This window comes from Oncorhynchus gorbuscha, linkage group LG01, assembly GCF_021184085.1.
Source record: "Oncorhynchus gorbuscha isolate QuinsamMale2020 ecotype Even-year linkage group LG01, OgorEven_v1.0, whole genome shotgun sequence".
In the NCBI taxonomy this organism is placed as follows: Eukaryota; Metazoa; Chordata; class Actinopteri; order Salmoniformes; family Salmonidae; genus Oncorhynchus; species Oncorhynchus gorbuscha.
Window position 1 is genome coordinate 63,475,954 of NC_060173.1, and position 27,964 is coordinate 63,503,917.

Consider the following 27,964-nt stretch of genomic DNA (forward strand, 5'->3'; position numbering starts at 1 on the left):
ACGCCTTTGGTTCAAACCATAAAAAAACCATAAAACATGTAGTTACGTTCTAGCTGCGGATCCATTTCTTATGTTACGTGTAGGCCTAGCTGAGGTGACCCCGAATCCTAAGTTTCGGCTCGATCGGTCATTTGGTGTCCGAGCAAAACCCTAATTGGTGCTGAAAATCCACTTTTTTCCATGACTTGCTACGGGGTCCTTGAATGAGCTATCGGACAGAAACGTTGGGGTCTGTCTATATGGGCCGAGACGGTCGCAATGCACCTAGTCTTGTGTCTCTGAGACATTTCTAAATGTCGCCATTTTCGTAATGGTCAAAATGAATTGAAGTCATTGCAAATGTACAAAGCTGTTTCTCGGTCCGAGAACCGTCTAGAGCCACGTAACTCACCACGCACTATCGACCTGAGGTCTAGAACAGGATTCTAAAGTTTCGGAACTCTAGGTCTGACGGTTATTTTTTAGCTCGAACAAAGCTAACTATTGGAGGCACTGTCTGTCTCTACAAACCCCAATACGTCCCTCCTTCCAAGTTGTGTGTCTGTGATTTAGTTTTCCTTTGAAATTTTATGGGAAAAATGACTGATTTACAGTTCATGGGGGTTGCCTAATCACACATATGAAGTTTTGGACAGATCTGACTTTTTTAACCCCTCGAAACAGCCCCTGAGACACCAATTAAGGCACTTCCGGTTGGCACAGGAAGCTATAAGTCAAAACATATCCTCACTGGGCTATGCTTTTACAGAATCCTGAGTTTTAAGTCCTTACGTTAAGAATTGACTGATTTACACAGGGTTGAATGCACTATGTCTATCAAACTGCAGGCAGGTAATGGAAAAACACTTTTAGGGTGATTTTAACCACTTCCGGTTGGTCCAGGAAGCTTAGAATCAACACAGGTAGACCTCATACTGTCCTGATGGACTGTCATCAAAGACAGGTTCATACGGCATTCATAACCCATATAGACTTCAGGTTGAATTTAGGGGTGCAGGCAATGTATTCCTATGGGGAGAGAAGTCAATGCAAACTCTTTGAAGTAAACACCTTATTTTAACTATTAAGGGTTAATGCCACACGGTCAAGGTTAGGCTTGCACGGATCAGGAGGACCTTAGGAACGTACCTGAGGTCGAATTGTGCTTCTCACCCTAACGGTTCTCTCACTGTCACCCAAAAGCAAATGACGTTGTGGGGCAGGCTTCATTTTGGGCCTACTTTTCTAATGGTCGCTGCGCTCAGACCGAGCGAGCTACGGTCAAGCGGGATATCTCGTTGAACTCGGCACGGCCTAGAGCTTATGTTTATGTCATTGCCTGCTCTCTGTGTCTTTGAGAACCGCACTTTTTCACTCCAGCCTTGCTGTGTGTGCGTGTGAGAGCTTTTCTTTGACATCTGTTGGGAGAAATGACTGATTTACAGTTCATGAGGGTTACCTAGTCACACATATGAAGTTTTGAAAAGATCTGACCTTTTTAACCCTTGGAAACTGCCACTGTGACATCATTAAAGGCACTTCCGGTTGGCACAAGAAGCTATATGTAAACCCATGTCTTGATTGACATAGAAACTTACAGAATCCTGAGTTTTAAGTCTTTAAGTTAAGAATTGACTGATCTACGATCTACACAGGGTTGAATGTAGTCATTTTCACCTTTGAAGGTTATGTACATCAAAACACCTTTTGGGTCAATTTAACCACTTCCGGTTGCTTCAGGAAGCTTAGAATCGGCACAGGTAGACCTCATAGTGAGCTGATGGACTGTCATAGAAGACAGGTTCATAAGGCATTCATAACCCACATAGGCCTCAGGTTGAATTTAGAGGTGCAGGCAATGTATTCCTATGGGGAGAGAAGTCAATGCAAACTGTTTGAAGTAAACACCTTCTTTTAACTGTTAAGGGTTAATGCCACACGGTCAAGGTTAGGCTTGCACGGATCGGGAGGACCTCAGGAACGTACCTGAGGTCGAATTGTGCTTCTCACCCTAACGGTTCTCTCACTGTCACCCTAAAGCAAATGACATTGAGGGCCAGCCTTCCTTTGCGCCTTCTTTTTTTTCAAGGTCGCTGCACTCAGAGCGAGCTACGGTCAAGCGGGGCATCTCGTTGAACTCTGCACAGCCTGGAGACTATGGTGATGCCATTTTTTGTGTTGATTTCAGAATGCCATTTTGGTGATGGTCCCTCTCCGTTTAAACATATTGCTAATGTACAAAAGTCAACTAGCAAGTCAGTGTCCACCAGTCAATTAGATGTCATTCTGACACCAAACTGATACCAATTGACACCAAACCCACTTTTTCCAACTCATTTAGAAGCCAACTATCACATATGTCAGAGCAGGCCCATAATTCACAGCGCCATTAGTTTAAAACATAATAAAAACATAAAACACATAGTTACGTTCTAGCTGCGGGTCCAGGTCAGACATTATGTGAAGGCCTATGTGAGGCGACCCCGAATCCCGAGTTTCGGCTCGATAGGTCCTTCGGTGCCCGAGTAAAACCCTAATTGGTGCTGAAAATCCAATTTTTTCAATGCCTTGCTATGGGGTCCTTGAATGAGCTATCGGACCGAAACGTTGCGGTCCTTCTCTATGGCCCGAGCCAGTTTCAATGCACCTAGTCTTGTGTCTCTGAGACTTTTCTAAATGTCGCCATTTTCGTAATGGTCAAAATGAATTGAAGTCATTGCAAATGTACGAGGCTATTTCTCGGTCCGAGAACCTTCTAGAGCCACCTAACTCACCACGCACTATCAACCCGAGGTCTAGAACAGGTTTCTAAAGTTTCGGAACTCTAGGTCTGACGGTTCTTTTTTAGCTCGAACAAAGCTAACTATTGGAGGCATTGTCTGTCTCTACAAACCCCAATACGTCCCTCCTTCCAAGTTGTGTGTCTGTGTGATTTAGTTTTCCTTTGAAATTTTATGGGAAAAATGACTGATTTACAGTTCATGGGGGTTGCCTAATCACACATATGAAGTTTTGGACAGATCTGACTTTTTTAACCCCTCGAAACAGCCCCTGAGACACCAATTAAGGCACTTCCGGTTGGCACAGGAAGCTATAAGTCAAGACATATCCTCACTGGGCTATGCTTTTACAGAATCCTGAGTTTTAAGTCCTTACGTTAAGAATTGACTGATTTACACAGGGTTGAATGCACTATGTCTATCAAACTGCAGGCAGGTAATGGAAAAACACTTTTAGGGTGATTTTAACCACTTCCGGTTGGTCCAGGAAGCTTAGAATCAACACAGGTAGACCTCATACTGGCCTGATGGACTGTTACCAAAGACAGGTTCATACGGCATTCATAACCCATATAGACTTCAGGTTGAATTTAGGGGTAAAGGCAATGTATTCCTATGGGGAGAGAAGTCAATGCAAACTCTTTGAAGTAAACACCTTCTTTTAACTATTAAGGGTTAATGCCACACGGTCAACGTTAGGCTTGCACGGACCGGAAGGACCTTAGGAACATACCTGAGGTCGAATTGTGCTTCTCACCCTAACGGTTCTCTCACTGTCACCCAAAAGCAAATGACGTTGTGGGGCAGGCTTCATTTTGGGCCTACTTTTCTAATGGTCGCTGCGCTCAGACCGAGCGAGCTACGGTCAAGCGGGATATCTCGTTGAACTCGGCACGGCCTAGACATTATGTTTATGCCATTGCCTGCTCTCTGTGTCTTTGAGAACCACACTTTTTCACTCCATCCTTGCTGTGTGTGCGTGTGAGAGCTTTTCTTTGACATCTGCTGGGAGAAATGACTGATTTACAGTTTAGGAGGGTTACCTGGTCACACATATGAAGTTTTGGAGAGATGTGACTTTTCTAACCCTTCAAAACAGACAGTGTGACCCAATTAAAGGCACTTCCGGTTGGCACAGGAAGCTATAAGTAAACACATGTCTTGATTGACATAAACACCTACAGAATCCTGAGTTTTAAGTCTTTAAGTTAAGAATTGACTGATCTATGATCTACACAGTGTTGAATGCAGTCATTTTCACCTTTGAAGGTTATGTACATCAAAACTCCTTTTGGGTCAATCTAACCACTTCCGGTTGCTCCAGGAAGCTTAGAATCGACACAGGTAGGCCTCATAGCGGTCTGATGGACTGTCATAGAAGACAGGTTCATAAGGCATTCATAACCCACATAGGCTTCAGGTTGAATTTAGAGGTGCAGGCAATGTATTCCTATGGGGAGAGAAGTCAATGCAAACTCTTTGATGTAAACACCTTCTTTTATCTGTTAAGGGTTAATGCCACAGGGTCAAGGTTAGGCTTGCACGGATCGGGAGGACCTTAGGAACGTACCCGAGGTCGAATTGTGCTTCTCACCCTAACGGTTCTCTCACTGTCACCCAAAAGCAAATGACATTGAGGGCCAGGCTTCATTTTGGTTCTGCTTTTTTTCAAGGTCACTGCACTCAGAGCGAGCTACGGTCAAGCGGGGCGTCTCGTTGAACTCGGCACAGTCTGGAGACTATGGTGATGTCATTTTTTGTGTGGATTTCAGAATGCCATTTTGGTGATGGTCCCTCTCCGTTTAAACATATTGCAAATGTACAAAAGTCAACTAGCAAGTCAGTGTCCATCAGTCAATTAGATGTCATTTTGACACCAAACTGATACCAATTGACACCAAACCCACTTTTTCCAACTCATTTAGAAGCCAACTATCATATATGTCAGAGCAGGCCCATAATTCACAGCGCCTTTAGTTTAAAACATAATAAAAACGTAAAACACATAGTTACGTTCTAGCTGCGGGTCCAGGTCAGACATTATGTGAAGGCCTAGCTGAGGCGACCCCGAATCCCGAGTTTCGGCTCGATAGGTCCTTCGGTGCCCGAGTAAAACCCTAATTGGTGCTGAAAATCCACTTTTTTTCCATGCCTTGCTATGGGGTCCTTGAATGAGCTATCGGACCGAAACGTTGGGGTCCGTCTCTATGGGCCGAGCCGGTTTCAATGCACCTAGTCTTGTGTCTCTGAGACTTTTCTAAATGTCGCCATTTTCGTAATGGTCAAAATGAATTGAAGTCATTGCAAATGTACGAGGCTATTTCTCGGTCCGAGAACCTTCTAGAGCCACCTAACTCACCACGCACTATCGACCCGAGGTCTAGAACAGGTTTCTAAAGTTTCGGGAACTCTAGGTCTGACGGTTCTTTTTTAGCTCGAACAAAGCTAACTATTGGAGGCATTGTCTGTCTATAATAATATAATAATAATAAGTCGCTTTGGATAAAAGCGTCTGCTAAATGGCATATATTATATATTGTCTGTCTCTACAAACCCCAATACGTCCCTCCTTCCAAGTTGTGTGTCTGTGTGATTTAGTTTTCCTTTGAAATTTTATGGGAAAAATGACTGATTTACAGTTCATGGGGGTTGCCTAATCACACATATGAAGTTTTGGACAGATCTGACTTTTTTAACCCCTCGAAACAGCCCCTGAGACACCAATTAAGGCACTTCCGGTTGGCACAGGAAGCTATAAGTCAACACATATCCTCTCTGGGCTATGCTTTTACAGAATCCTGAGTTTCAAGTCCTTACGTTAAGAATTGACTGATTTATACAGGGTTGAATGCACTATGTCTATCAAACTGCAGGCAGGTAATGGAAAAACATTTTTAGGGTGATTTTAACCACTTCCGGTTGGTCCAGGAAGCTTAGAATCAACACAGGTAGACCTCATACTGGCCTGATGGACTGTTACCAAAGACAGGTTCATACGGCATTCATAACCCATATAGACTTCAGGTTGAATTTAGGGGTAAAGGCAATGTATTCCTATGGGGAGAGAAGTCAATGCAAACTCTTTGAAGTAAACACCTTCTTTTAACTATTAAGGGTTAATGCCACACGGTCAACGTTAGGCTTGCACGGATCGGAAAGACCTTAGGAACGTACCTGAGGTCGAATTGTGCTTCTCACCCTAACGGTTCTCTCACTGTCACCCAAAAGCAAATGACGTTGTGGGGCAGGCTTCATTTTGGGCCTAATTTTCTAATGGTCGCTGCGCTTAGACCGAGCGAGCTACGGTCAAGCGGGATATCTCGTTGAACTCGGCACGGCCTAGAGATTATTATGTTTATGCCATTGCCTGCACTCTGTGTCTTTGAGAACCACACTTTTCACTCCATCCTTGCTGTGTGTGCGTGTGAGAGATTTTCTTTGACATCTGTTGGGAGAAATGACTGATTTACAGTTCATGATGGTTACCTAGTCACACATATGAAGTTTTGAAAAGATCTGACCTTTTTAACCCATGGAAACTGCCACTGTGACACCATTAAAGGCACTTCCAGTTGGCACAGGAAGCTATAAATAAACTCATATCATGATTGGGGTATGCCTTTACAGAATCCTGAGTTTTAAGTCTTTACGTTAAGAACTGAGTTATTTACGGAGGGTTTAGTGAGTGTGTGTTATTTCAGAAAATCATAGAAAATCACAGAAATCTCGCAGAGCTCCGCAGCACACTTTAAAAAGATTCGTAAGAACACCCTGCAACTGGATCTGTAACCGTTGAAAAAAAAAACACCTATCCGTGAACATCACCAAGGTGTCGTTGTACGATTTCTCTTAAATGACGATAGATAAATGGCTGGTTCTTTTTTTATTGACACCGGAGGCTCCTTGACTTTGACGTGAAGTGGAAAAATAATTTCTCTATTTTCATTTTAGACCTTAAACCCTAGATAAATGGCCATAACTCAAAAACCGTTGAGGCCTAGACGCCATCTTGTTCGGGGCCAACTGCCCATTATGCCGCCCCTACGCTCACCGAGTTTCGGCTTCTAAATATTTTCAGTTTTCGAGATAAGGCCCCGTCGTGAATCGTGATGTTTTGTCCAATAGCAATATGATTGCTTATGCCCTCTTGTGGGAATTTCCGGGACATCGGAAAAATGACCTAAATCTTATTATTTTTGTAAAACGGAAACCGAATGTCCGACAAAGTTCATTTGATGACTTCCTGGTAGGTCCGGCCCTGCCGCTCGGCCCGACGCCATCCGCGAATTTTACAAACGATTTCGGACGTCTAGTAAGGGACCGTACATTTGCAATATGGACTTTCTCACTAACCATACAGGTACTGCCGAAATCTTCCCTTAAGGTATGGGATGGTACTCAATACTGTATGGCCTGGGCCTATGTCAACAAGCTCTCACAGTCTCACGTCAGAATTTAACATTAATTATGTTTCTCAAACATCAAATTTAGAAGTGTTTGGTTACTTTTTTTGTATCGTTTAGGCATTAACCTCTAGTGACACCCCATCCCGTGAATGGGATGTTGTCATCATCTGACACTAATTAGCATAACGCAACGGACATAAATCTTCCTAGAAAATCTTCCTATTCATGAAAATCACAAGTGAAATATATTGGAACACAGCTTAGCCTTTTGTTAATCAGCCTGTCATCTCATATTTTCAAAATATGCTTTACAGCCAAGGCTAGACAAGCATTTGTGTACGTTTCTCGATAGCCTAGCATAGCATTATGCCTTGCTAGCAGCAGGTGACCTTGTCACGGAAATCAGAAAATCAATCAAATTAAATTGTTTACCTTTGATGAATTTCAGATGTTTTTACTCACGAGACTCCCAGGTAGATAGCCAAAGTTCATTTTTTCTCCAAAATATTATTTTTGTAGGTGAAATAGCTCCGTTTGTTCTTCACGTTTGGCTGAGAAATTGACTGGAAATTGCGGTCACGACAACGCCGAAAAATATTCCAAATTAGCTCCATAATATTGACAGAAACATGGCAAACGTTGTTTATAATCAATCCTCAAGGACAATCCAGGACAATCCAGGACAATTGGTTTCTCAGTAGAAGCGATTGGAATATTGGCTACCTCTGTATTTTACACGATACTTTCTCTGGGAGCATCAAGTGACCACTTGCGCAATGAAGCCGCCTACGGTTATTCTTCAACATAAATGCGTAAAACTACGTCACAATGCAGGTTAAAACCTCTTAAGGCTAGGGGGCACTATTTTCATTTTTGGAAAAATAACGTTCCCAAAGTAACCAGGCTATTTCTCAGGACCAGATGCTAGAATATGCATATAATTGACAGTTTAGGATAGAAAACACTCTAAAGTTTCAAACTGTAAAAAATATTGTCTGTGAGTATAACAGAACTGATATTGCAGGCGAAAGCCTGAGAAAAATCCAATCAGGAAGTGACTTTTATTTTGAAACCCCTGTCTTCCTATGCATCCCTATTGCCCATTGAAAGGGATATCAACCAGATTCCTTTTTCTATGGCTTCCCTAATGTGTCTACAGCCATTAGACATAGTTTCAGGCTTTTACTTTGAAAAATGAGCGTGAACGACAACATTGCGTCAGTGGTCAGGTGGTGGCTCTCAGAGTGATTTGTACGTAATAGACAAAGGCGGCCATTGTTCCTCTCGCTCCTACTGAAAAGCCAATTGTCCCGGTTGATATATTATCGAATAAATATTTGAAAAACAACTTGAGGGTTGATTATAAAAAATGTTTGCCATGTTTCTGTCGATATTATGGATCTAATTTGGAGGGTTTTTTCGGCGTTGTTGTGACCACAATTTCCGGTGGATTTCTCAACAAAACGTGGACAAGAAACTGAGGTATTTCGGCTATAAAAGTAATATTTATGGAACAAAAGGAACATTTGCTGTCTAACTGGGAGTCTCGTGAGTGAAACATCCGAGGCTCATCAAAGGTAACCGATTTAATTTGATTGCTTTTCTGATTTTTGTGACCAAGCTTCCTGCTGCTGGCTATCGATAAACTTACACAAATGCTTGTCTTGCTTTGGCTGTAAATATAATTTAATAATCTGAGATGACAGGGTGATTAACAAAAGGCTAAGCAGGGTTTCACTATATTTCACTTGTGATTTCATGAATCTGAATATTTTCTAGTAAGATTTTTTTGTCCCTAGCGTTATGCTAATTAGTGTAGTTGATGACAATTCTCCCGGATCCGGGAGGGGTAGTTTCAAGAGTTAACCTCTTTTATTGGCTCAAATTTCCGACCAATCAGCCTCTTACCAACCCTTAGTCAACTTTTGAAAAAAAACTGTGTTTGTCCAGATGCATTGCTATTTTACAGTAAACAAATTGACAGCAGACTTTCAGCACGCTTAAAGGGAAATACATTGAACAAGCACAGCACTTACACCAGTGACTGAGGATTGGCTGAGCGAAATTGATGATAAAAAGATTATGGGGGATGTTTTGTTAGACTTGTGGCTTTTGAAATTAACGATCAAAGTCTGCTGCTGGAAGATCGTATGTGTTATGGCTTTACACCCCTGCTATATTATGGATAAAGAGTTTCTGTATAACAGAACCCAGAGGGTGTTCTTTAATACATGCCACCAGAGGTCTCTTCACAAACCCCAAGTCCAGAATAGACCATTGGAGGCCCACAGTACTGCATAGACCCATGACTATATGGAACTCTATTCCACATCAGGTAACTGATGCAAGCAGTATGCAAAAGATAAGAATACAAAATAGACCTTATGGAACAGCGGGGACTGTGAAGAGATACACGCACACAAACGATAGCACTCTACATTCACGTTCATTGAAATAACGTTGTATGGTGGTTATTCTGTCCTTGAGTTGCGTTCCCATGCAAAACTAGACAGATAGCTAACAACTAAGTCTTCAATAAAACTCCCAAGGCGTGACTTTTCTTGAATGAATATATTGAAAACGTTTATGTTGTGAAACTGCAAAATACAGAAAAGAATATACTTTAGTGTTCAATTCACACCGACATACTGTAGCTGTACATTAAACATTTGAAGTTGCATAAATACAAAGCACGTACTAAGGTACCATGCATCTGGCATGATGCCAAACCATATAGCTAATTGTTAACCATATGGTAATTGCTCCTTTCATTACTCTAATAATGTATAACCATCTATGTAGAATAACAAAGCATATTACACTAAAAACAGTAACAAAACTACAGTATTGTATATTGTACAATTCGTTTGCATGACGCATGAACAAAGTAATACAGCTAACGACATACACAAAAGGCATTGCAATTTGTGAGTAAATGCAACCAACATTGATATGTAAGAAACTCTATCAATAACAAGATTATCATCATTAGCTAAATGCTTGAATCGAACTTACAAACAAATATTTTTCCAAGGCTGAAGCGTGACAAGAAATAACTACATTGAAAGACCTGCACCGTAGCGTTGTTTGTAGCTGCTTCTTTGCGTGCAAAACAAATTCTGAACTTCCCGTTTGCGTTGTCTTTCTAAGTACCAGAAAGCGCCACTAGGGGGGAGAATAACACCATTGAACACAATGAAAATCCAATTTAACCATTGTAATAAAATAATCTGTTACCTTCTAACAGGATGGCAGCACAGTGGTATTATACATTTTGTATTGTAGATATGTAGTGGTGTAATAATTTTATATGATGTACGTTTTTACATCTTGTTTTATGTTTAATGTAAGTCCCTTAATGTGTTTGGACCCCAGGGAGAGTAGCTGCTGCCCTAATAAATACAAATTCAAATAAATGGCACCCCTTTTCTAGGGTGTAGGGAATAGGGCACCATTTGGAACACACACATCCATAGTGAAACTGTACAGAGCTCCTCTAGAAAATCCCTCAAGGCCTAGGCATTTTCTACTGCTGAAGCCAAGCAGATAACTCTCCTCTCTCCTTCATGTAGTCAGCCTACTGCCCAGCGCAAACGGGCCCTTTCCCAAATGTCACCCTATTCCCTATATGGTGCAGTGCTTTTGACCAGGTCCAAAAGTAGTGCACTATGTAGAGAATAGAGTGCCATTGGGGACATAACCATGGTCAGTTGAATGGCCAGATGCCAGCTCGCCAGCAGAGACTAAGTTAGGCATTCATACGTATCAGAATATCAAAGCCTTTACGAACTAGAAAGGCTCCTTCCAGCTCCATCACTTCTTTGTTCAGTCTTCACTCAGTCTCTCTCTCGCGTGCTGTCTCGTTTTCTCTTCTTATTTTCTTTCTACCAATCATCCTCTCATTCTGGTCGGCAGGTATTGATTGACTCATTCTATGCTCTCTCTCATTCTCTTTTTGTCTCTGAGTTAGACTGTGATGAGTGTCTCTGGCCTTTTGTCAGTGTGTGTGTGTGTGTTCACCTGGACTAACCCACTGGAATGACTGATAGGTGAGTCACACACACACACACACACACACACACACACACACACACACACACACACACACACACACACACACACACACACACACACACACACACACACACACACACACACACACACACACACACACACACACACACACACACACACACACACACACACACACACACACACACACACACACACACACACACACACACACACACACACACATATTATATGCAGCAATTAAAAGTATATCAGTATTTATCTCATCAACACACTAGTTACATAGCAAAGCCAGCAAAGTCATGTCCTTTGTAGTGGAAATATCCTGTATTACAAAATCATGAGAGCAAACCATACACAAGTCAGAGTTATCTTAAAGTCCATCTTTAATTATATGAGCCTCATCACAACCCTGTGACTCTCAGATCAATTCAGTGTCTGTAAATGAATTCTCTGAGAGTGCTTACACATTGCAACTGAGATCCTTTATAGTAAAGACACACATAGCCAGACAGTATTGGCTATAAATTGTCGTTCAGCTTTGTCTCCTAAACTATGTTCTTATCTCGCTCTTGGTACCACTCAGGACCAAAAACAAAACCTCATCCACTAGCATATATCAAATACACCCTCTCCTGGACAAGATCACAGAGAGACAGTGACTGGCACACAGACATTGTGGAGCCACCTATCTGGTTCCCCATTTATCACACCATCCCTTCACATGGTTTAGGAATAGTTTACACATTCACAGATAAGACTAACCTTTCCCCTCTCTGGGGCCCAATGTAACTTAGCACTAGCAGGAAAGGGATACCTGCAAACGGCCAACACTATAGTACAACAAAATACATTCTAAATGACAAGTATCTCACAAGCATATTATGAAAATAAAACATCTTATCTATGTTACCCAACTAATTCTGATTCTGCCACGACACCTTGGGCTGCTGAACATAGTGATGTGTACTGTACATGCACGCACACATGCACACACACATAAGCATACGCACACGGACACACACACAGGGACACACACACAAAGTACATATCCACACACACACTAACCCACACTCACACCCCCACACACACTCCCCTATCCTTCAGACTGGCATCGGGTCTTGATGCAGAGTGGCATGTATTGGTCAGGCTGATAGACACAGAGTGACAGGCTGGGGCTGTGAAGAGCACTGCAGTATAGACACAGGGAAAAGACTGAGTCTATGCTTTGTTTCAGACTCACATAGACCAGGCAGGTCACCCATGATACAAGTTGGTATTCTGAGGATGTCAGGGGATGCAGTAAAAACCGGCCACTAGAGGCACCAGTGAACGATGTTACCTTCAGGTAGGCTTTGGTGTTGCTGAGCTGATGTGGATGGCCCTAATCATCTGTTTCTGGTTCCAAAGATAAGCATCTGCCTCTGATTCCAAAGGTTGCATTTTCAAATCCAGCGATAGAAGGTTCGTTTTTATATTTTGGTTTTAAACCTATCCCAAATATTAACCCTTACATTACCCATTGAGTTAATGCCAAACTTAAGAATTCAGAGTTAATATTCTTGGGTAGGGGAATGACTTTTGCGTCCTTCCAGGCCAGAGGGCACACACTTTCTAGTAGGCTTAAATAGAAGATATGGTAATTAGGAGTGTCAGTATCGTCTGCTATTATCCTCATACACCGTCCAATTTGTCAGACCCCGGTGGCTTGTCATTGTTGATAGACAACATTCATTTGTTAACTTCTTGCGTCGAGCCATCCCGGATCCGGTATTGTGACTACAGCCTCAAGCTCATTAGCATAACACAACGTTAACTATTCATGAAAATCGCAAATGAAATGAAATTGATCTATTTGCTCTCAAGCTTAGCCTTTTGTTAACAACACTGTCATCTCAGATTTTCAAAATATGCTTCTCAACCATTGCAAAACAAGCATTTGTGTAACAGTATTGATGGCTAACGTGGCATTTAGCGTAGCATTTAGCGTTAGCATTCAGCATGCAACATTTTCCACAAAAACCATAAAAGCATTCAAATAAAATAATTTACCTTTGAAGAACTTCAGATGTTTTCAATGAGGAGACTCTCAGATAGCAAATGTTCAGTTTTTCCAGAAAGATTATTTGTTTAGGACAAATCGCTCCGTTTTCTGCGTCACGTTTAGCTACGAAAAAAAACCTGTATCCAGGATTGTGTAAATCTATCAGCAAGCTCATTAGCATAACACAACGTTAACTATTCATGAAAATCACAAATGAAATGAAATTAATCTATTTGCTCTCAAGCTTAGCCTTTTGTTAACAACACTGTCATCTCAGATTTTCAAAATATGCTTCTCAACCATTGCAAAACAAGCATTTGTGTAACAGTATTGATGGCTAACATACCATTTAGCGTTAGCATTCAGCATGCAACATTTTCCACAAAAACCATAAAAGCATTCAAATAAAATAATTTACCTTTGAAGAACTTCAGATGTTTTCAATGTGGAGAGTGGCAAATGTTCCGTTTTTACAAAAAATATTATTTGTGTCGACTAATCGCTCCGTTTTGTTCATTGCGTTTGGGTAAGGAAAAGATAATAATAACAAGTCATTAAAACGCTAACTTTTTTCCAAATTAACTCCATAATATCGACAGAAACATGTCAAACCGATGTTTAGAATCAATCCTCAAGGTGTTTTTCACATATCTATCGAAGATAAGATCCATCGTGGCATTTTACTTTCTGTTCTGAAGAAATGGAACGCGCATGGACCTACAGATTACGCACACAGGACACCGGGCGGGACACCAGGTAAATGTAGTCTCTTATGGTCAATCTTCCAATGATATGCCTACAAACACGTCACAATGCTGCAGACACCTCGGGAAATAGACAGAAAGCACGGGCTCATTCCTGGCGCATTCACAGCCATATAAGGAGACATTGGAACACAGCGCCTTCAGAATCTGGGGCATTTCCTGTATGAAACTTCATCTTGGTTTCGCCTGTTGCATTAGTTCTGGGGCACTCACAGATAATATCTTTGCAGTTTTGGAGACATCAGAGTTGTGTCTTTCCAAGGCAGTCAATTCCATGCATAGTCGAGCATCTTTTCGTGACAAAATATTGGGCTTTGTTGTGAAACTGAAAGTCGCAAGGAGGTAGTGACATGAGTGACAAGTCCAGATCCCAAAGGGCTTCCATCCAATGTAGTAACCCTCATGGGGTCACTTAGAGGTTCAGAGGGAACGCCATTCTCCTTCGCCCAGACATCATCCATGAAGTTACCTGCGGCTCCAGAGTCTACCAAGGCTTGAAGGTAAAGCTTGTGGTTGTCCCAGGAAAGGATGACTGGAATGAGCAGACGGGAGTTGGATGGATGGGAGGAGGTTATGTTTCCCGTTACAGTTCCCCCCGGTCTGTACGGGACAGAGCGTTTCCCTGGAGCCCGGGACACGTGGAACGGAAATGGCCCGGTTTGCCGCAATATAGACAGCGTCGCTCCCTCATCCGGCGGTCTCTCTCAGCCTGGGAGTTGCGTCCAATCTGCATGGGTTCCGGTGGAGCCAGCGAGGATAAAGGTGGGGACTCGGAGCTGGGACTGATAGGTGCTAGAAGTCTACGGTTGAGTTCTCTCTCTCTCAGACGCTGGTCAATGCGTGAGGCCAACTTGATCAGGGACTCGAGATTGTCCGGTGGTTCCCGAGTGGCCAGTTCATCTTGGATAGTGTCGGAAAGGCCGGTGGTTCCCGAGTGGCCAGTTCATCTTGGATAGTGTCGGAAAGGCCTTTCAGAAAGCACATCGTGAGCGCCTCGTTGTTCCAGCCACTCGCTGCTGCCACCGTGCGGAACTGGATGGCATAGTCCGTCACGCTGCGCCGACCTTGGTGGAGAGTCAGGAGCTGTTTGGCTGAGTCAGGACCACTGCTTGGGCCTTGAAACACTCGTTTGAATTCCTCAGCAAAGGCAGAGTAGCAGGCACAGCAGGAACTATGGGCATCCCACACAGCAGTAGCCCAGGCCAGGGCTTTTTCCGACAGCAGGGTGATGATATATGCGATCTTAGACCGGTCGGTGGGGAACGACGAGGGTTGCAGCTCGAAGGAGAGAGAACATTGGGTGAGAAACCCTTTACAAGCACTAGGATCACCTGAGAACCGTTGGGGAGGTGGAAGACGAGGTTCAGCCAGAGGGTTAACTGCCATGGGTACGTGAATCTGAGGTACTGGGACGGGAACTGTTGCTGGGGTAATTCGATCAGATATCTGCTTTATGGAAGTCAGCATCTCCGACAGAAGATGAGAATGTCTAGCCATTAAGGCCTCTTGCTGAACCAGGGCGGCTTCGTGGTGTTGGACAGTCTCCTGGTGGTGGGACAGCATGGCAACAAGGATCTGGGAATTGGTTACCTCTGGGTTCATTTCTGGCTCTGTGTTTCTGTCAGGACCCGGTTACGAACCCGGGTCTCCAGAGTGAGAAACAGTCACTAAACCAACTGAGCCACGAATAGTCAGCAGAACCCAGAAGATGAGGCAGACATAGCAGTACTTGAGACGGTGTATTTAATGAAGTAAAAAGTGAAGTTCTTCAGGAAAACATGTAACTCCACAACCTCAAAAGGAATTCCACAAGAACAAAGGCAATCCTCCAAGACAAAAAGGCAAATCCACAAGGTGGAAGGCACAGCACAAAAAGCCTCAAAAGATACTCAAAAACAAACAAACCAGAACAAAAAACAGAACTCCACAAGAGAGTACACTGGGATCAACAAGAGCTCACAGAGTACTAGGGCTGGGTGCTAACATACAAACACAGAGCAAAGAACTGAGTAAAACAAAGGGTTTAAATACAATCAGGGGAAACGAGGCACAGGTGCAAATAATAATGGGGATCAAGGGAAAACAAAAGGTCAAAAGGCACAATGGGGGCATCTAGTGACCAAAAACCGGAACAACCCTGGCCAAATCCTGACAACGGAATTCAAAATGGCAAATGCTTGTCTTTCATAATTTAGTCAGATATACTTGGATGTGTAGTATCTGTGTTTAAAACCTCTCTGGGATATGTGGGACGGTAGCGTCCCACCTCGCCAACAGCCAGTGAAATTGCAGGGCGCCAAATTCAAAACAACAGAAATCCCACAATTAAAAATCCTCAAACATACAAGTATTTTACACCATTTTGAAGATAAACTTGTAAATGCAGCCACAGTGTTCAATTTCAAAAAGGCTTTACGACGAAAGCACACCAAGCGATTATGTTAGGTCAGTATCTAGTCACAGATTTTTTTTCCAGCCAAAGAGAGGAATCACAAAAAGCACAAATAGAGATAAAATGAATCACTAACCTTTGATGATCTTCATCAGATGACACTCATAGGACTTCATGTTACACAATACATGTATATTTTGTTCGATAAAGTTCATATTTATATCCAAAAAACTCAGTTTACATTGATGCGCTATGTTCAGTAGTTTCAAAACATCCGGTGATTTTGCAGAGAGCCAATTCATTTTAGAGAAATACTCATAATAAACATTGCTAAAAGATACAATTGTTATGCATGGAATTTTAGTTCCACTTCTTAATCCTACCCCTTACTTTTTCGAACATTCTGTTAAAAATCGCGCAACATTTCAGCGTCCTGCTACTCATGCCAGGAATATAGTATATGCATATGATTAGTATGTGTGGATAGAAAACACTCTGACGTTTCTAAAACTGGTTAAATCACGGCTGTGACTATAACAGAGCGTGTGTTTCATCGAAAAGCGCAATAAAAACTGATCACCGAAAACTGGGAAAAATATCCATGCGCCACTCGCATGTATTGTCTATGGGGAAGCAAATTACATGGGGCTGAGATTGCAAGTCCTACAGCTTCCACATGATGTCGCCAGTCTTGTCAATTGCCTGGGCTTTGTTTCTTGGTCAAACGAGTAAGAGAGAGCCCATTCCTTCCGGTCTCCGACAGGATGTTTTGGAGGAGAAATTTCTGAACATGATTTGAAGACGTGGAGCTATTCAATACACATCGCCCCGTGATCAACTTGATAGATTATTAACGTTTACTAATACCTAAAGTTTGATTACAAAAGTATTTCGAAGTGTTTTGTGGAAGTTTATCGTCGACTTTTTTAATTGAAAAAAATGACGTTGCGTTTTCAAATCGGTGTTTTTTCCTGGATCATACACTTTTCATAGATCGGTATTTAGGGTATATATGGACCGATTTAATCTAAAAAAAAAAGACCCAATAGTGATGTTTATGGGACATCTAGGAGTGCCAACAAAGAAGCTCGTCGAAGGTAATGAATGTTTTATATTTTATTTATGCGTTTTGTGTAGCGCCGGCTATGCTAATTATTTTGTTTACGTCCCTTCAGGTATTTCGGGGTGTTGCATGCTATCAGATAATAGCTTCTCATGCTTTCACCGAAAAGCATTTAAAAAATCTGACTTGTTGGCTGGATTCACAACGAGTGCAGCTTTAATTCAGTACCCTGCATGTGTGTTTTAATGAACGTTTGAGTTTTAACAAGTGCTATTAGCATTTAGCGTAGCGCATTTGCATTTCCAGATGGCTAGATGGCACGCCTGCATGTCGGGTGCGCTTAAGAGGTTAATGTAACCACTGTGTCAGATGTTTTTTAAACTTTATGAAGAAAGCAAACCATGCAATAATCTGAGTACGGTGCTTAGACACAAAAACAAGCCATGCAGATACCAGCCATGTTATGTAGTCAACAGAAGTCAGAAACAGCATTATAAATATTCACTTACCTTTGATGATCTTCATCAGAATGCACCCCCAGGAATCCCAGTTCCACAATAAATGCTGTTTCGATAGATAAAGTCCATAATTTATGTCCAAATACCTCCTTGTTCAGTACACAATCCAAATTCACGAGGCGCGGGCAAGTCCAGGCGAAAGTTCAGCCGAAAAGTCATATTACAGTTCGTAGAAACATGTCAAACGAAGTATAGAATCAATCTTTAGGATTTTTAAAATCTTAAATCTTCAATAATGTTCCAACTGGAGAATTCCTTTGTCTTTAGAATTGCAATGGAATGCAGGTCGCTTTCACGTGAGCGCGCGTGATCAGCTCATGCCCTTCTGCCACCCTCCTTCACGGTAGAAAACTCAAACAAGGTTCTAAAGACTGTTGACATCTTGTGGAAGCCTTGGGAAGTTCAATATGACCCCAGAGACACTGTATATTCGATAGGCATTGACTTGAACAACTACAAACGTCAGATTCCGGACTTTTTCTCAGGGTTTTGCCTGCCATTTGAGTTCTGTTATACTCACAGACATCATTCAAACAGTTTTAGAAACTTCGGAGTGTTTTCACCTTTGGATAAATAGTGTGCCCAATTTCAACTTCCTGCTACTCATGTCAAGAATATAAGATATGCATATTATTAGTAGATTTGGATAGAACACTCTGAAGTTTCTAAAACTGTTTGAATCATGTCTGTTAGTATAACAGAACTTATGCAGCAAGCAATACCCCGAGGACTAACCGTTCAGATTTTTTCACTGAGTTCTCATTGGGAAACGATATTTTTAGGCACTTGTTCCAGTTCCTACCGCTTCCACTGGATATCACCAGTCTTTGGAATTTGGTTGAGGTTATTCCTTTGTGCAATGAAGAAGTACGGCCATCTAGGAACAGGGTAACAGTGTTGAGAGTTGCGCAAGACTTGAAAAGTAGCTTTGGTTTATTGTCTTCCTGTATTGAATACAGATAGAGCAGTCTTCAATTTGATCGAGTATTAATGTTTAAAAATACCTAATGTTGTATTACAAAAGTAGTTTGAAATGTTTTGGCAAAGTTTACTTTTGAGATATTTTGTAGTGGCGTTGCGCAAATTGGAAGCTGTTTTTTTCTGGATCAAACGCGCCAAATAAATTGACATTTTGGATATATATGGACGGAATCAATCGAACAAAATGACTAATTGTGATGTTTATGGGACATATTGGAGTGCCAACAAAAGAAGCTTGTCAAAGGTAAGGCATGTTTTATGTTTTACTTCTGCGTTTGGTTTAGCGCCTGCAGGGTTGAAATATGCTACTCTCTTTGTTTATTGTTGTGCTATCATCAGATAATAGCTTCTTATGCTTTCGCCAAAAAGCCTTTTAAAAATCTGACATGTTGGCCGGATTCACAACGAGTGTAGCTTAAATTTAGTATCTTACGTGTGATTTAATGAAAGTTTGATTGTCATATCATTTTATTTTAATTTGACGCACTGCATTTTCCCTGGTTTTTGCCCAAGTGGGACGCAAGCGTCCCCTATCCTAGAGAGGTTAATGTGCACTGTCCCTGTAAAAATAAAATAAACTCAAACTGAACCATAAGAATCACTACAAAACTTATTGTATGACCTCTTATACACTATAATTGGCCCAGCCTTTGGAACTTTGGTTTTCCTAGATAAGGCTACTATATTTTGATCACCACATCCGATGGATTTGGATACTACTTTAAAGTATTTTCAACAGTATTTAACATGAGATCCTCTCCAAGCTTTACAGGAATGTGGTTCTGAATATTCACCGCAACACTGCCCCATTGGCATTTCTGTCTTTTCTGTAGATGTTATAATCATGTATAGCTACCGCTGTATCATCAAATTTATTATCTAGGTGCGTTTTAGAGATAGTCAGAATATGAATGTCATCTGTTACTAGCAAGATATTGACTTCATGAACCTTGTTTCTTAGGCTACATATGTTAATGTGGGCTATTTTTAAGCACTTTTCTGGGATGCTAGATTGTTTTCATTGCTTAATGGAAGTAGACATGCTCATGTTATTTATGTTAGTGTAGGGTGATTTGCACACATTGGACTTCCTACTAGGGCACATGCCTCAGTGCTAACTGCATAACTCTGGTTCATAGGCACATGATTACTACATATAATAGCTGTAGAATCAGCAGAGGCATTCAGGGCAGATAGAGGGACATAAATTAGGTTACTTACATTGTGTCTACCAACGCCCTTCATAAAATATACCTTTGCCGAAGCATTATGACAACTCAGTGAAATAATGGTAGGGATTACTTGAGCTGGGCTTGGGTCATTGATAAGTAATTGTCTCAATGCAGCCTTATAATGCTGTGAAAGGATCCAGGCTCTGGTGCTCCCTCCCTGCCTTTGGATGAGGATGTGAGGGGGAATAGGAGCCTCTGAAGTGTGGAATACAGGGGAATGGGCAGTTGGAGGAATGGAAGGCAGGGGAATATGGTGGGAGCACCAAATAAGAGAAAAGGGGGATGAAGATGGGATGAGGTAGATGATAGGAAGAGGAATGGGGATAGGAAGGGAGTAGGTGTGGGTAGAAGAGCGGGATAAGGAGAGGAGATAGGGAATGAGGAGATGAGGGGTTGTATGGAATGAAGTAGTGAGGAGAGGGAGAGATTAGAGAATGGAGAGTATTGAGATAATAAAGGAGTGGGAAAATTACAAGATGAGGGGATGAAGAAATGAAGGGAGTGAGGAGATTGAGATATGAAATGGGGATGTCATCCTACCTCCTTCTCTCCTCTCCCCCACTCTGAGCAGTAACACTAGTCTATTTATAGCCTCAGCAGTGAGCACATGTTTCTCTTGCCAGATATAAAAAGATGCAGCTGCTGTCACTTCCTGGAGGCCAACGGCCTCAGAGAGAGAGGGAATTCTCATAGCTATAACACTGTACACAGAGTCGTATAAATATACTGTAATTACTAGAAAATATATTCCCATACAACACTGCAGAACAGATATTCCCATACAACGCTGTGCATACAGCTATAGAAAAACAATTACTAGAGCTAATATTCCCATACAACAATGTAGACAGATATTCCCATACAACGCTGTGCATTTCCAGCCATATACATATTAATAGAATGACTAGAACAAGTCACTGTTCTGTGCTGGTTGGAAGGGCAGCCATAGTGGATGTAGGATGATTATATTTCTATGCATACAGTATGGCGGTGGTGGTGATGGTCATGATGAAGGAAAAAGGAAACCGCACACTGCACTTGATAGTATCACTGATCTTTAATAAGCTTACGTATCGGCCTCACGGCCTTCGTCAGAGCTTTTGTGAGTACATCCACTCCACGCATCGAAAGGGGTTGGAGGCGAAGGAAAAAGGACCAAATATAACAATATGCATTTCATAAATATTCTAATAAAGTGTGTAAATAAGACGTATTAAACATGTCTATAAAACTACAATGAGGACAAGTTTTCATTAATCATTACCCGTATGAAAAACATCAGAGTAATCTTAAATAGGGACATAATTCATGTTCAAATTCACAATATAACATACATAGGCATTTTATCATTAAGTCCTTTAGGAAATCATGTCTGGAGGGTGAAAATCCCAAAACACTCTTTTACTCAGAGTATTATTAATATCACCTCTCCTGTCTGGTATCTTAACTTTCTCTATACCACAAAATCTAAAGGTAGAAAAGTCATGCTTTAGGTTATTAAAATGTACTGCGACTGGATAATCCCTGTTGTTTCTCCTGATTCAACTTTTATGTTCACAAATTCTCTGCTTGAGAGCATGAGGTTTTACCGACATAGCACAGCCCACATGGACATTTAATAATGTAAATAACATGGGTGGTGGAACACGTAATAATGTAATTTATTTGGAACCGTTTTCCTGTATGTGGGTGGCAGAAATATTCACACTTCATCATATTGTTTCACTGTGCGGTCCTCTGCATTTAGAGGAGCGCGTAAAAGAGCCTGGCTGATTTGTCGTTTGTGACTGGCAGTTGGCATGAACCAATTTATCGCATAAATTGAGACCTCTCCTATACACAATAAGTGGTGGATGCCGGCTTTCAGCCGGCAAAGCTGGGTCCTATGATAAAATATGCCAATGTTTCTTGAACGCATCTCCCACTTTTCGCAAGTTCAAAGTATATGTGGTTGTGGACATTTAAGGTGTGTTCTTTCGCTTTAGCGGGTCTTTTTTGTAGCAGTTCATCTCGTGTTTTTCACAATGCCAAATGAAAAGCTTCATCCATACATTGTGGAGAATAGCCTCTTCTTAGAAACCTAATGCGCATCTCCGCTGTTTTTTCTAGATAATCCTCTGTGGAGTGGCATATGCGGCGCAGTCCTCTTTTTAATGGCTCGGGATGGAAGCTGTCCCCCTGCAATAGAGTATGTCTGTCCCTTTCTTTTCTATATAGAGTTGTAAAACAGGGTTCCATTTTATTTCTCAATCCACATATTGAGGTAATGAACACGTTGAGAGTGACATTCAATAGTGAATTTGAGATTGGGTTCAATGTCTTTAATGGAGCTTGCTCCAGATTACAGCATATTTCCCGTTGGAACACCTGTGTGGGATCAACACTCAGTTTTCTATAGAAACGTTCATTGCTGAGTTGTCTCTGAATTTCTTATTTATATTTTTCATAGCCTAAAACAACCACAGTACCCCCCTTATCTGCAGGTTTAATAATCAAGGATTAATCTTTCATTATTTCATTAACAAGTGCCTGTTCTTCAGTTCTAGTGAGATTCTTCTGAATGTGGTTTGTTTGTCTCGTATATACTGACATGGCTTCTTGTTTGACTAACCTACAATAGGTATTAATCAAGGAGTTATTAATCATAGGACAGAATTTACTTTTGGGTTTAGAATGAGTACCAGTTCTTTGATGTGTTTCTAGGCCCAAAACAGTGTTTTGTGAAAACGCATGCTTAAGTTTAATCTTGCGAAAGATTTTAAACAGATCTACATTCGTATCAAATGGTTTATCTGTACATGTAGATACAAAACAGAGGCCCTTAGCTAAGATTGAGACTTGAGCGTCAGTAAGCTCTTTTTTGAAGAGGTTAATTACGTCCTGCTGTAGCTCCGTGTCCACTGCCTGTGTTCCTGGTCTCCTCTTCGACCGCTTGCCCCTCCTACACAGTTTATTTTCATTCGTGGAGCCTTGTGTTGCTTCCGGGCTAAAAAAAACAACTGTGTGCCATGGTAGCTGGAATCACCCTCAGTGGATGCGTCTGTGTCCAAGTTTCCATGGCCTCTCCATGCGTACACCTGGTTGAGCTGGTAGTCCTCTGTCTCTCGCTGATATTTCTTGATCTTTGCTGCTTGTAGAAAGTATCTGTATTTCCCAATGGATTGGTTGATCGTGTCGTCTATGGCTGTGAAATTTGAGCCTAGAATCTCCTTCATTATAACCTCATGTTCGCTAATCTTAACTTCAACTTCTTTTACTTCCTGCGACACATGTTCAATGGTCATGATGAAAATTATGGTGATGGTGAAGAGATGAAGGATGGTCGCATATAGGAAACACTCAATTCCTTGTGTGTTTGTGTGCACGTGTTTGTCTTTGCCCTGTCATTATGATTATTATGTTTGTGAGTGTGCTAGTTTAATGTGCTGCCTGCGCTGATTAACCTGTAGTGACGCCCAGCCCGTGAACGGGACCGTTATCATCATCTGACACTAATTAGCATAACGCAATGGATATAAATTCCTAGAAAATATTCCTATTCATGAAAATCACAAGTGAAATATATTGGAACACAGCGTAGCCTTTTGTTAATCACCCTGTCATCTCAGATTTCAAAATATGCTTTACAGCCAAAGCTAGACAAGCATTTGTGTAAGTTTATCATAGCCTAGCATAGCATTATGCCTTGCTAACAGCAGGCAAACTTGTCACGGAAATCAGAAAAGCAATCAAATTAAATATTTTACCTTTGTTGAACTTTGGATGTTTTCACTCACAAGACTCCCAGGTAGACAGCCAAAGTTAATTTTTTCCCAAAATATTATTTTTGTAAGCAAAATAGCTCCATTTGGTCTTCGCGTTTGGCTGAGAAATCACCCGGAAATTGCGGTCACCACAATGCCGAAAAATATTCCAAATTAGCTCCATAATATCGACAGAATCATGGCAAACGTTGTTTAGAATCCATCCTCAATGTGTTTTTCTAATATCTATTCGATAATAATTCGTTTTTCACTCTGACCGATTGGAGTAATGGCTACCTCTGTATTTTACGCGAGAATCTATCTAGGAGCCACCATGTGACCACTTACGCAATGTGGCTATTCTTCAACAGAAATGCGTAAATCTACGTCACAATGCTGTAGACACCTTGGGGAATTACGTATAAAGCGTAAGCTCGTTGATGGTACATTCATAGCTGAATAGGGAATCATTGGAACGCAGCGCTTTCAAAACATTTGGCACTTCCGGATTGGATTTTTCTCAGGCTTTCGCCTGCAACATCAGACCTGTTATACTCACAGACAATATCATTACAGTTTTGGAAACGTTAGAGTGTTTTCTATCCAAAGCTGTCAATTATATGCATATTCTAGCATCTTTTCGTGACAAAATATCCCGTTTTAAAACGGGAACGTTTTTTTTCTCCAAAAATGAAAATACTGCCCCCAACACCAAGAGGTTTTAATGAATGATGAGTGTGTTACATACCACTCTCTGAAGTGTGTGTGTGTGTGTTTATACTGGTGTATACTCTACTGGTGCGGATTGATCTCTACTGGTGAGGTTCACTCCTCTCTACTTAACGTTTCTGCATTCAGAGGAGCAGAAATTTGCAGAAAGAAAGGATCAAGCAAATAAGCCCAAGTTGATTGGTTTACATCAATCTTGTGCAAGGCCTCTAGCATATCACAAGTAGATTGTTTATGAAATGAAAACAAAGATTCACTACAAGTTGACGGAACATCCATCGACCCAATTAAAGGTTGGGAGAGGGGCAGGCAGTCGACTGGCTGACCAGAGTCAATTAAATCACAGTTCTTTCAAATAAAAAGCCTGCAGAGATAACTAATGCTTTAAGTCAGTATTTTATCTAATTTCTCTCTGTAAAGATGCCAGAGTCACAACTTTCTTAGGCAGGGAAGGAGAGGAATTTCCACCTCTTCAGTGTATTAACTGTGTTAAAAAATGTTGACGGATCACCAGCCGAGTCTGACATAGAATTTAGAAAGTAGCTAGATTTAGCTTTCTTGATTTAGGAAGTGTATCTATTTCTGTATTGCCTGAAAAGCTGTCAATCAGTTTTTCTAACCTTGGCCCAGGCTTCATTTCTCATCACCAAGGATTTCTTAGATTTTTTTTTACTCTAAAGGGAGCATGTTTGTCTACCAGAGAGATAAAAATAGATGAGAACTGTTCAAAATGTTGTCAAGACTTCCCAAATGTGCTTGATTTAAAAAAATATATATATCTTATCATGTTGAAAATTGTGCACACTCCTCAAACAATTGCATGATATTATTTCACTGTAGCTACTGTAAATTGGACAGTGCAGTTAGATTAACAAGAATGCAAGCATTCTGACAATATCAGATGTGTCTATGTCCTGGGAAATTGTCTTGTTACTTACAACCTCATGCTAATTGCATTAGCCTACATTAGCTCAACCGTCCTGTGGAAGGGACACTGATCCCGAAGAAGTTTATGATTTAGGGAATCCTGAGAAAACCAGCAAACCAGGCTGTCGTCTTGTGAAATAGTGGATGTAAAGAATCTAGCTCGCTACTGCAAATTGAATGTACAATTGTGTTAGCTTTCCTTCCGTATATTTGCCATGCAATACAGCTGAAGTAACATAGCTAGCTAACTATTTATTTGCTTATTGTGTATTGGAGGATAAAACATTACTGTGTGCCTATGCATGTGTAGCTAGCTACAGTATGTAGCCGATCTGTGTATGGACCCTAAAACTTTAGGTTCTGAACTAATGTTCATACCAATCTATGAACCTCAGCTATCATAGTTGTATCGACTTCAGGTCTGAATGGCATTAATGAAGCCTATGGACAGAGTAGAATAGAATAACTTTATTGTGCCAAGGATGCAAGTCCTATATGCATGTACTGTAGTTATTACCACGCATGAGATCCCCACATTGTAGCCTGTACGTTGAATATATTCACTGATCATGTACTCTTCCTTGGCAAATAAAGGTATGGTTCAGGTATGAATCTCTGTGAGACATTATTTTCAGTCATATTCAATACCAGGTGTATCAAACTCCGTTCTTTGAATGATTCTGTGTCTGCATGTATGTATTAAAATTACACACTTCAACAGTGTTTACCACTCCTGCTCCTGGTACATCAATGACTACACATTGTAACTATACAATAGACTAGAAACATGATTTAAGTAAAGGCTGATTTGTAATTCATATATACAGAAATACACCTATCCATATCTAACACCCTTCATCTGAATACGTGTAGTATTCCAGTGAGATACTTCATTTCAACCAGTGGAGGATGTGAAATGCTTTATTGAAAGTGCATTTTACAGGTGTTATAAATACATAATACATGCATTATAAATATTATAATTGTTATATTATGAATGCAAGTTCAATCTGTACTTAAATGCACATATGGTGTGCATTATAAAAAAAAGTAGGGTGAGAGGTGTCGAAGACAAAGGAAATAGGTACAACAGAGGAGCAGGAAAGACAGCATATGATTAATGAATTACAGTGCTACCCTAATATTCTCTCAGTTCATCACAATTATATAGTGTCTCTTGTGGTGTCTTCTAACCAACCTTGGGCTACCAGTCGGCCCAAAGGTTATCTTAAGAGCGGGTGAGGTGGCGATGACGGGACATCAAACATACCTCCAGACGAGAGACAGATGGATAGAGAGAGAGCATGATTAAGCTTTGTTTTTTTATTCTAACACGGTCAGTTATCATAAACATCAGGAGGTGAAATTCATCTCTTTAATAATACTTTGTGTATAATATAAGTATAATACCCTTTATAACAAACCATGATAACATTGGATAGATAGATGCATGTGACAATAGCAGGATCATATCAAGGATAGCGTCACAAATGAATACATAAATACAACTTAAAGCTTGATGATGACTTGATCATTTGAATCAGCTGTGTAGTGCCAAGGCAAAAACAAAAAGGTGTACCCCTTTAAGTCCCCAAGACCAGGACTGAGAATCGTTGCTCTTCATTGGGACCTCTTAATCTGCAGACAGGCTTTCACAGCAATCTGTATCTGAGGACAGAAAACCTCACAAGTAATAGACTACACAAAAGTACCTGCCCAATCCAGAATAGTCTACTCTCTCACTTTGACAGCTGGGCCTGCTATCCTTTCACCCTCCTCCAAAAATACAAATGTATGCCATTATCAACAATGGCACTGGGGCTAAAACCTCTACAAGTCTGGTTCATCCTTGGGAGCAATTTCCAAATGCCTGAAGGTACCACATTCATCTGTACAAAACTTTGTATGCAAGTATAAACACCATGGGACCACACAGCCGTCATACAGCTCAGGAAGGGGATGTATTCTGTCTCCTAGAGATGAACGTACCTTGGTGCGAAAAATGCAAATTAATCCCTGAACAACAGCAAAGGACCTTGTGAAGATGCTGGAGGAAACAGATACAAAAGTATCTATATCCACAGTAAAAACGAGTCCTATGTCGACATAACCTGAAAGGTTTAGTAAGGAAGAAGCCACTGCTCCAAAACCACCATAAAAAAGCCAGACTACGGTTTGCAACTGCACATGGGGACAAAGATCCTACTTTTTGGAGAAATGTCTTCTGGTCTGATGAAATACAAATACAAGTGTTTGGCCATAATGACATGGTTATGTTTGGAGGAAAAAGGGGGAGGCTTGCAAGCCGAAGAACACCATCCCAACCGTGAATCACCGGGATGGCAGCATCATGTTGTTGGGGTGCTTTGCTGCA

At 41.2% G+C, this 27,964-nt stretch overlaps 1 protein-coding gene across 1 annotated transcript in view; it reads left to right on the forward strand.

Moving 5' to 3' along the window:
• The window catches only part of LOC124041030 (membrane-associated guanylate kinase, WW and PDZ domain-containing protein 2-like), a 196,537-nt gene that overhangs the window by 111,108 nt on the left and 57,465 nt on the right, over window positions 1-27,964 (forward strand). The gene's annotated exons all lie outside the window — the stretch shown is intronic.